We start from the raw sequence: 10,641 nt of genomic DNA on the forward strand, positions 1-10,641 counted from the left end.
CCGTGCCACTGGCATGCACGAACTATGCCATCCATGCCGCAATGCCGCTGACATGCACTAAAAGCGCCATTGTGCCATTATCAGGCGCCAACAGAAGGTAGCCATGATCAACGACTACCCTTTCTCATGAGATGCAATCTCAGCCATCCAAGTTTGCCATCGGACTGACAGACTTGTGGAAACTTTTAGGCGACCAGCCACCTAAGTCTAGTGGACACGGCTACGCCAGGTGCCACTTGCACCATCGTGCCGCTGACATGCACAAATTACGCAAGCCATTCCACCATGCCACTGGCATGCACGAACTATGCCATCCATGCCGCAATGCCACTGGCGTACGCTAAAGGCGCCACCGTACCATTATCAGGCGCCAACAGAAGGTAGCCACAATCAATGGCTATCCTTCCTCATGAGATGCGATCTCAGCCATTCAGGTTCGCCACCGAGCTGGCAGGCTTGTGGAAAGTTTTAGGCGACCAGCCTCCTAAATCTAGTGGCCATAGCTACGCCAGGCGCCACTTGCACCATCGTGCCACTGGAATGCACGAGCCATGCCGCATCGCCACTGGCATATACCAAAACGCCACTGCGCCATTATCAGGCGCCAACACAAGGTAGCCATAATCAACGGCTACCCTTCCTCATGAGATGCGATCTCAGCCATTGAAGTTCGCCACCAAACTGACAGGATTTTGGCAAGTTTTAGGAGACCAACCAAGACGAGCCTAATAGATCACATGTTATTTTCCTGCGACAAGACTCTTGATTTTAACTTGCCACACATAGAAAAATGCTACACGTTTTCCACGAAAACACTCGAGACATCAAACATGTCACAAACTGGGGGATACTCATCAGGGTATTGGTCTGGAGGTTTACAGCGTGAGGCGTGCAATACGCCCGTTACAAGAAAGTGTCATGAAGAAGGGAGGTTAGTAATGGCAAGAAGTAATGGTTTAAACGTTTCCTTTATCATGGAAGCATAAATTCTAACGTTACACGTTACTCTACTTTTCCACCACTCAATCATTTCCACTTCCTACGAGATCAGGGTATGTTTTATTACGATTTGTATAAATAGGTTTCACATATTTCTACCAGATAACAAATTTCAGTCGGAGAACAACAAAGTATCTAGAAATCACCTGGTAGCTTTCCATTCTGCTAGCCAGTTCTACTTTCTGATACAAGTCATAAATAACCACACCTTCAGGATCAACGATTCTGGTCTCAACAATCTCTTTGTTTTCCTCCCTAAGACCAACCCTTCTCCTTCACTTTGTGACCGAAGCAAGCCTGGAACGACCATTTCTTGGTTTAGGCCAGGATTATACAGATTGATCTCTCGAATCAAAAGTACTCCCGTGCAGTACATTTTTTAGGGTTTAGAATCGTTTCTCATCCACAAACATGAATTTACCAAAACCAGCAAAAACTGTTTTCACCCTCAAACAATGGGTTTCACGGTTCTGCCAAAACAAGTTTCGGTTCTACCTCCATGTGGGTACTAGGGTCGGTCACACTAGTTACCAAAAGTTGGTTGACTAGGTACTAGGATCCGTTACAACATATATATGGTATAAACTTGTATTCGGTTGCACAAGTTATAGGATCGGCCACTCCAATTACTAAAACTTGTTATCCTCCTGAAGTACAAAGAATTCCTCTTCCTAGAGGATACTCTTCTCCTCAATTCTCCCTGTATGACGGTACCGGTAATGCACGTGAACATGTATCTCGATTTTTTGAATCCTTGGGCGAGCACGAATACAATCATGTTTTCCGTTTGAAGGAGTTTTCAAAGTCACTTAGCGGAAGAGCATACACGTGGTACAACAACATTGCACCAAACAACATATCCAACTGGGGTGACATGGTTACGTATTTCTACAAAAAGTACTTCTTTGTGTCTGAGCAAATTACCTTCTCAGATTTAGGAAGGATGTTTCAACGAAACAATGAACATCCAAATGATTATGTCAAAAGATTCAGAATTCAAGCGTTGGATTGTCATGACCCAAATGAGACCGAACAACAATTAGTGGATTCTTGCATCAGTGGAATGGTTCCCATTTACCGTGCCTTACTGGAGAATCTGCGATTCCAAACATTCTCTGAACTTCATGAGGCTGCTAAACGGTCGGCCACAACAGTACCCGCATTGTTGGAAAGAACCAGGCCAGCCAAGGTTGAAGACGCACGCGAAACTCGAGGAAATAGACGCCTCATCAAAAAGCAATATAATACTGGCCCCTCTGTGAGCGTGGTAAGTGAAAGATAAAAAAGGAAGGCTTCAGCGACATAACAGCAATCCAAGCGCGCAATGCCATTACATCAGACGTCTCCACCGCGAAAGACCGCAGCTAAGGCTCTTGCGCAGCATCAAGAAGCTGGAGGAAAGGATTTAGATTTCCCATTCCCAATCGAAGAAGTAATTGAACTCTTGGAAGCATGTATCCAAGATGGTGCCATCAAGTTGCCTCTTATCAGGCGCCCATCAACTGAAGAGGAAATTGCGAATCCTAAGTATTGTCGCTACCACAGGTTTGTGCATCACCCGACCAGTGACTGCAATAGATTGAAGCTCATCTTCAAAGAAAAGGTGGAGGCAGGGGAACTTCAACTGGGAAATGAGGGAATTCACAAAGATCCTCTTCCAGTCAGGAGTTACACGCTCTCTGGGGATTCTGTTCAGAAAACCGTGCAATCCATGATGCAGCATGTATGCAAAATTCTCTATTTCTCCAAGGCGCAAAGTCAAGATATATTTGCATCCCTTAATCGTGTTTTGTCGGTCAAGGGACGTTTTCCTATTAAAGAAACCACGCCGGAATCCCAATCTCTCTCAGGAAGCGGTGTTGGAAAATGCAACTGGGGACTGCTGACCACGATTTATCTGAGGGAAGTCGAGCTTGATAGCACATTGACGGCCTCTGACTTCAACATCGTTACCATCAATACTCTGAGAGTTGCGGGAATTTCGAAGCAAGAGGCTACCATTTCCCCAATTGTGGTCAAAAACTTGGAAGGAGAAGCAATAGACGCATATGGCTACATCAACCTTGAAATTAAGGTGGGAAATGCTCCAACACATGGAAAATTCTATATTGTCAAAGAACTCTCAAATTACGACATGATTCTGGGGCGCTCATGGATACATGGCAACAAAGCGAAATTAGGAGTATCCCCTCTGCCGGTGTCGACGCCCGAAAGAATTTCCAACAAGCCATCCAACCCTGAAGATCACATGTTGTCGTATCAACAACTTACCAATGTAACTCAATTACCTGGAGAAAGCCCGTCGACGTTCATCTGAAGATTCTGAATACAAGTAAGTCTTATTGAACAACCCTTTCCGCACCCAGTCATTTCTCCTCTCGGCCAGGCATGGGGACTCGGTCCAGTTATCAACCCGCGCGTCAATAAGAGATGTGAATGGGATGCTGGGCCTTTCAAATGCTTTGTCAAAATTTTAGTAGTTGCCTCAATCAAGGATAACGAGCTAAAAAATCAAGTGGCTGCACAACGCCCAAACCCGTTTCAAATTGGAGATATGGTAGTCAAGGTGACCACGTTTCAAGTTGGAGATGTAACAGTGAAGCTAGCCGCTCAACCCATATCGCCTAAAGAAATGGAAGACGAGCCATACCCGGTGGCAGATGTTATCTTGGGTGGTTACTGCAAACTCATCAATGCCGACAAACTGGAAGGAGTGACAATTCATTCACGATGGCTCAAGCCCTTCAATACCTAAAACGTTGTGTTACCTTTTCCCCCGACGTTTTCCTCTTAAGTATTTCCTTCAGTAATTTCTCTTTTCCCTGCAATATTTGTAATCCCTCCTAAATGATTGCACTGCTTGCATTCATAATTAGAGTTTCGATTTTAATTAAAAGCATCTTTATTTCAAAATAAGTTTTCCTAAATCATCTCAAGGAAAAAGTATCCAGCAAACACACAAAGTCATTACCCATCAATTAAAAACTAGAAAAAATCGAACCCTACAAGAAATATCTTATTCGAAAAAAGAAAAAAAAGTCGTTTTCTTTACGGAAGGAAATCACAAAATGGAAAACCAGTTGTCAATGACAAAACGCTTTGGTCAACTACGCCTCCATCAGAGCTTTTTCAAGCACTTGCCCCAGCACCCTCTCTGACAGCAAACATTCCACCCAGAAGCCGTTTCAGCAACAACTTCAACATTCCATCCAGAAGTCGTTTCAGCAGCAGCTTCAACATCCTATCCAGAAGCCGTTTCAGCAGTAGCTTCAGCATCCCCTCCAGAATCTGAATCAACAACGGCTCCAACATATACTTCCGCCACCTCACCATATGCCTTGCCAGTATCCTCAGCGGTCGCTCCGACTTCCCCAACAGAAGTTCCGGTATCCACTTCAGAAGCTGCTTCAGTATCGCAAACCACAATCTCTTGAGAATGCTCCGGTTCGTCCACCTCAGAATCGAGGATTACGATACCATTATGGACAGGGTAATTAAACTGGCTCTCGTCTAGAATTTTTTTGGACTCAGTCCTTCGTCGTTTCAACCGAGAGGCGAATCGTTCAGCCCTGGCACTGGGTTATAGAGAAACTCCATCACGTTGAGATTTCACGACGCGCTGGGATGCTTCATCAAGTCTCCACTTTTCCTCCATGTCCATCGAAGCCATGAAATCCTGAGCATGCATCCTCACAATACGTAGATGAGTGAGAGACATGCCTTTATAATCCGGCCGGCTTTACGGAACAAAGGGTTGATCTTATCTAACACCTCCTCGTGTAAAGAAAACCTGGGTTTGTCAACTTCAAAATCTCTCTCCGAAGAGTCAGGGGTATGATCATCACCCGAAGATCCCATTATATGCTACAAAAAAAAATTATATTATGTCTGTATCGGCAATCTACATGATGAATAAGACAAATGGATAACTATGAGAAGAGACACGAGACGGTACCTGTAAGGAGGATGGATGTGATTTTATAATGATCTATATAAAAGAAAGGATAATTGGCTCACCTGTACTACTGATAGAAAGAGGCTTGCCGCTACATAGATAAAGCCAATGACACGAAAATAAAAGGGTGGACAACGCCTTTTATATACATTGTATTTTGGAGTTTGAGTAGAAGAAAGTTTCCTCCTTCGGGTCATGCACAGAAGAAGGCAACCGGACCCGCAAAGCCAGCCATGCGCTTTCCCTGCCATTCTGTGATCTAGGCAAAGGAGCACCATCTTCACCGCTCAAAACAACACAATCTTCGTACGCTCCACCAGACAAGTAGCGCTATGACTCCAGCACTCCGTGATAAAAGCCGTGTTATCTATGTTCATCATGTGACCTAGCTGGATCCATCCTCACTGTTTGGTAGCCAAAGTTCCAAGTGTTGTTCCCACCATTCCACGGACTGAAGCCAGTTTCCATCATTCCATGGACTGAAACCAGGTGCCATTCACCTTTTCGTATCCAGCAACGCCATTGATCTTCACCAGCCAAAGTGGTACCATCTTATCCGTTCAAAGCAACACCATCTCCACCAGCCAAAGCTGCACCATCTTAGCCATTCAAAGCAGCGCCATCTTCCCGCTCCATAGCCAGCCAAAGCAGCACCATTCACCTTTTCGTAGCAGCAGCGCCATTTACCTTTCCTAGCTAGCCAGCGCCCGTTTCGTAGACCAAGTTGCAGTGCCACCTCTGCCGATCAGTAGCCAAAGTTGCAGCGCTGATGCCAACACCCCATGGCCAAGCAGAATTTATGCAAAGCCTCCAATGCAAGGATCACAGATTCTTCATGCCTCCTGACAAAGGTTTGCCAAATCTTCCTGACAATCTCTTCATGACTTGCCGTTTCGATTTTATCCTTGTCTGTCACCATCTCATTCTTACCCTGCAACAATGCCACTGTTCCGAGCTAAGCAGGGGACTTAATGTTGATGGTGGTTTTTAGCTTAGGGTTAAAATTGTAAAACCTTGCATCTGATGTGACGTCACTCTGTAAGGAAACGGAGCCATGAGTGTCAACCTCTTCACTGAAACATTTATTGAGCAACTCAATATTTTCTTATGAAGTTTACCCAGAATGGTGCATGTAGCAACAATCCCAGGAATTCTGTAAATTTTGGCATGTTTTCTACATTCAATTAATATAAGTTTCTTTGAATGCTTTTTGTGCTATGTTCCCCGGCTGAACCCTTAATGTTGATATGGCATGACAATATGTGTTTACTCGCAGTTGAGTGGCATGAATTTCCAAGTATCAAGGATAAGGTCTTTGCATAAGGTATTCAATAAGAAAGCATGCTGCTCTCTGGCAATGAACTTAAAAGAACTCTGTGTCAACACATAGAATTCAATCAATTATTCTGACTAATTTGAAAAAGTTAGGGTTTGCGCCTTGCGCAGTATATCAGACCTTGCTTGTCGAAATTAAGCCTAGGCAAACTAAGTAATTAATCTTCCATGGATTAGCAGATGCAAAATCTTGCCCAGAATCAAAAAACAAGGAGCCGCATGATAGGATCAGCAACAAAGAGAGGCGTGGCCATGCCTTAAGCCAACCGGCGCCGTTTGCCATCGGCCACGCCCCATCCTAAACTGGTCCTATTTCCCTCGACCAATCAGGTCGCCTTAAAATCGCCACACACACATAAGTTGTGGTTGGGCCCATACTTGCCGGCCCTATTTCCCTCGACCAATCAGGTCACCTTAAATCTGCCACGCGCACCAAAAGGGTGGCCACACCCATGCTTGGCCGGCTCCCTGCTTTCATTGACCAATCAGGTTGCTCTAAACCTGCCACAACTTTAAAAAGAATGGAAATTGTGTTAAAAAGATTACCATACTAAGTTGTCTTCCCAAAACCATGCCAACATGCCAAACGACATGCTAAACATACCAAACGCGCATGCCAGGCGCGCATGCCAACATGCCAAAAGCTTGCCAATCGCACATGCCAAGTGCACATGCCAAACATGCCACCTACCACATACTACATGACATATATGCTAATTAGGGTTTCAACATGCCAAACCCTAATTTAGGAAAAGTTGTCGCGCCAACCGAGCCAAACAATGTTTCATAGAACATGGGGATCAATGTGGCCATTGAAACTGATGTTTCCACACCACGTTTGAGGCTAACACCAACGTGCCAAAATTTCGTGGCCATAGCTACGCCAGGCGCCACTTACACCATCGTGCCGCTGGCATGCACAAACTATGCCAACCATTCCACCGTGCCACTGGCATGCACGAACTATGCCAGCCATGCCGCTGGCATGCACGAACTATGCCAGCCATGCCGCTGGCATGCACTAAAAGCGTCATTGTGCCACTATCAGGCGGCAACAGAAGGTAGCCATGATCAACGGCTACCCTTTATCATGAGATGCAATCTCATCCATCCAAGTTTGCCATCGGACTGACAGACTTGTGGAAACTTTTAGGCGCCAGACACCTAAGTCTAGTGGCCACGGCTACGCCATGCGTCACTTGCACCATCGTGTCGCTGGCATGCAAAAACTACGCCAGCCATTCCACCACGCCACTGGCATGCACGAATTATGCCAGCCATGCCACTGGCGTACGCTAAAGGCGCCACCGTACCATTATCAGGCGCCAACAGAAGGTAGCCACAATCAACGGCTACCCTTCCTCATGAGATGCGATGTCAGCCACCCAAGTTCGCCACCGAGCTGGTAGGCTTGTGGCATGTTTTAGGCGACCAACCGCCTAAATCTAGTGTCCATGGCTACGCCAGGCGCCACTTGCACCACCGTTCTACTAGCATGCACAGGCCATGCCGCATCGCCACTGGCATACACCAAAACGCCGTTGCGCCATTATCAGGCGCCAACACAAGGTAGCCATAATCAACGGCTACCCTTCCTCATGAGATGCGATCTCGGCCATTGAAGTTCGCCACCGAACTGACAGGCTTGTAGCAAGTTTTAGGGAACCAGCCAAGACGAGCCTAATAGCATCACATGTTATTTTCCTGTGGAAAGACTCTTTATTTTAACTTGCCACACATAGCAAAATTCTACACGTTTTCCACGAAAACACTCGAGACATCAAACATGTCACAAACTGGGGGATACTCATTAGGGTATTGGTCTGGTGGTTTATAGCGTGCGGCGTGCAATACGCCCGTTACAAGAAAGTGTCATGAAAAAGAGAGGTTAGTAATGGCAAGAAGTAATGGTGTAAACGTTTCCTTCATCATGGAAGCATAAATTCTAACGTTACACGTTACTTCACTCTTCCACCACTCAATCGTTTCCACTTTCTACGAGATAAGGGTACGTTTTGTTACGACTTGTATAAATAGGTTTCACCTATTCCCACCAGACAACAAGTTTCGGTCGGAGAACAACATAGTATCCAGAAATCACCTGGTAGCTTTCCGTTCTGCTAGGCAGTTCTACTTTCCGATACAAGTCATAAACAACCACACCTTCAGGATCAACGATTCTGGACTCAACACTCTCTTCGCTTCCCTCCCTAAGACCAACCCTTCTCCTTCACTTTGTGACCGAAGTAAGCCTGGAATGACCATTTATTGGTTTAGGCCAAGATTGTACAGATTGATCTCTCGAATCAAAAGTACTCTCGTGCAGTACATTGTTTAAGGTTTAGACTCGTTTCTCATCCAAACACATGAATTTACCAAAACCAGCAGAAACTGTTTTCACCCTCAAACAATGGGTTTCACGGTTCTGCCAAAACAAGTTTCGGTTCTACCTCCATGTGGGTACTAGGATCGGTCACACTAGTTACCAAAAGTTGGCTGACTAGGTACTAGGATCCGTTACCACATATATATAGTATAAACTTGTATTCGGTTGCACAAGTTATAGGATTGGTCACTCCAATTACTAAAACTTGTTAACCTACTAAAACGATCGATTACAGATCTTGTGATTAGTCCCAACCAAGTTCTAGGATCGGTCACCCAATGACTAGGAATGGTCACACCAATTACAAATATCGATCATACCATCTCAGGTGATTACTTAAGATCGGTTTCACTAATAAAAGTCATACCAATACAAAAGTCAGGCCTTGTGAATATTTTTACCAAGATAAATAAACAAGTTATGAGCGGTTATACTAACCACACAAATTGGTAATCCAAAGATTTGCAATGAATAAAAATACCAATAAGCCTAGCGATTTCCCTTTCGATTCATAAAACAAGTTCATGAATTTACTTCCTTTAAACGAATGTAAAACATTGTTTCCTATGAAGAAATCTTCACCCATACCCATACATAATCACAATAGCATTCATACGATTATGTGGATGTCTTATATACGAAGTTCAAAAGATAGACGTTATACTTCGTGTTGTAATTTCCTAATACTATGTCTAATTAGAGTATAATCATTCACAGCTTCGCAGTTATGTTTCAATATGCACGACTTGAAAGATACGTTAGGAATGAAACAGTTCAAGTCAAATATTACTAACCTCAAGTGGAAGGATGATGTCGTCGCTATAGCTATTTACTTCTTCACATTCTTCATTTCTACATGTAATACTTGTAAGTCTCATATCCTAGTAACTTTCTAGCTAACCTATATGAAGTTGAGTCTAGTAAATAATCAAGCGACTCTTTAAATGAGTTTTGATTCACTAAAATATGACAACCAAACTTGACATACCAACGGTTGGTGGGTTCAAACGAGCTATGCTCTAACAATCTCCCCTTTTGCCAATTTTAGTGATAAAACTCTTACATCATATGGATAAACAAATTACAAGAATTCATTACACATACGCTTGATTCCGAGTTTCAACAGCACAATAACCTGTATACATTCAATCCATAAAATGCCGATGTTGACATTATAATAACAAGGCTAATACTCCCCCTAAGGTAAGATAGGTAGATCTATAATACGCACGTCTTTTTTATTCCCTTCGTAGTCCATGTAAGTACAAGTATCAATATGATATGCTACTCCCCCTTAGTCTATGCTTTACTCTTTCGTTAGATATAACGTTTAAGCACCATTGTCCTTTCCATAGTGATACCAAATCACTTGTTTACTCCATATATTTCTCCCCCTTTTTGTCACAAAATGACAAAGGTACGAGCAAATAAAGGACAAACCTAAAGGATCTTACAAATCTCAAAAAACTTGCAAAACCTATAAGAGTTAAGCACGAGGGTTCCACACACCATTTTTGATAACCAATATCAAAACCGAAACTACAAAGTAATTTTGTTTTGATATGTTACCAAGGAAACAATTCCCGAAGCAATTTTCCCTAATAGTTTAGCAAACCAAAAATAGACTAAGCACTTTAGTTCCTTTGCTAAACCGATTGTACAAATATAATCGCTTGTTCGATAAGACCAAAATAAAGATTAAAATTAACTCTATTTTTCTCATCAGGCTCTAATTATTCAAATAATGACTTAGACCTTTCACTTTTAAACAAGACAAATACTAGGTTAGTTAACTAGCATCTCTTGTTAAGGCATTCGATTAGACTTGAATAACCGAAACCTACACTTTGATAAGTTTAACTAAGATCAGAATTAACTTAGTTTCTCTTATCCGGAATTGAATTGGACTAAACAATTCATCCCGAAAACTATTTTATTAAGCCATAAACAATTCATACAAACCAAA

This window comes from Papaver somniferum, chromosome 6 (assembly GCF_003573695.1).
Source record: "Papaver somniferum cultivar HN1 chromosome 6, ASM357369v1, whole genome shotgun sequence".
NCBI lineage: Eukaryota > Viridiplantae > Streptophyta > Magnoliopsida > Ranunculales > Papaveraceae > Papaver > Papaver somniferum.